Genomic DNA, 1,438 nt, shown 5'->3' with positions numbered 1-1,438 from the left:
CCAACTATTTTAGCTTCCTTTAATGACATCAACTTAGTTAAATATTCCAACATAATTCTTCATATCACCACATATCCTTTATCTACTCCATCAAGTCGTAGTATTATCCAAGTGATTATGACTTATGAATCCTTTCTAAATTTCTTCTCAAAATGTTGGGTTTTTAATATCTTAAACTTTTAATAAATCCATCGTCTTTTCTTCTTGTCCTTCATATCCATAAAACAATTTTTTTTAACCTTATTTTCAAGAACGTTCCACGTGAAGGAATTTATTTATAATGTCTCCAATTGCAGCACAAAACATAACACTAGTCCTTAATGAATTCTTCTCAAGACAATTTTATCCCGGGGCTTAAACATATACATACCTTTATTCCTAACCTGTCATAACTCTACATAGTTTCATCAACTTTTAAGATCTCTGAACTGAGGTATATGTATTTTTTCGTTTCTAACATAATTTTCATGAGATAAACTAGTGCCAAGTGACCTCATAATTTATTTTATTTTATTTTCCTCCTTTTGTAGTATCGTACCTGATAATCCTCTTATAATAACTTCTAACGAGTCACTAACCTAGCATTAGAACATAACTGGTGCATTTAAACTAAACAAATATTTTAATGCACAACTATCATAAAACTTGTAATTGATAGGACGTACCTGGCGATGACGAGGAATCTGTTTATAGGCCACAAGGACAATCTAGACTTACATAGTAAGTCAGTCTATAGAACCCAAAACATGGGCTCTGATACCAACTGTAACGACCCGACTCCCTAGGACTTAGGTAAGGTCATTACTAAAATAAATGCATGCAATGAATTTAAAACGACGCTCAGTTATTTGAAATAAATGCTAATTAAAATAAGAGAAGTTCAAAAGACATTTATTAAATGCAATTGTTAAAAACAATAATAGGGTACCCATAAATCATAAAGGTTAATAAATACATATGAAAAACAATTCTTAATAATAAGTTTCAAACATCAAAACTAAACATTAAGAGAAACATGAAAAGAACTCTAAATCTCATGATGCGGAAGCGTAAAAACTAGTCCCAGTGACATGATCACAAATTCCGCTGTGCCATCGCTGGTGTTTCTCTACACTTACCTGAAACATCAACATAAGAAAGAATGAAATACTCAGTAAGTAGCCCCACCAATGGGGTCAGGCTAGGCATCTATGTCCTCTAGATACCCGCATATGACACATAAACACATGAAACAGACAAGAGACTGAGTCCTATCTTATTGTAATTAAGTATGCCCACAAAACTGGTGAATCTCGAAGGAAACATGAAACTGGTGAATCCCAGAGGAAACACAAAACTAGTGAATCCCGAAGGAAACACAAAACTGGTGAATCCCGAAGGAAACACAAACTGGTGAATCCTGAAGGAAACACAAAACTGGTGAATCCCGAAGGAAACA

Source organism: Benincasa hispida, chromosome 9 (assembly GCF_009727055.1).
Source record: "Benincasa hispida cultivar B227 chromosome 9, ASM972705v1, whole genome shotgun sequence".
Classification (NCBI taxonomy): domain Eukaryota; kingdom Viridiplantae; phylum Streptophyta; class Magnoliopsida; order Cucurbitales; family Cucurbitaceae; genus Benincasa; species Benincasa hispida.
The sequence above is the reverse complement of the archived record's forward strand: the minus strand, read 5'-3'. Positions refer to the sequence as shown.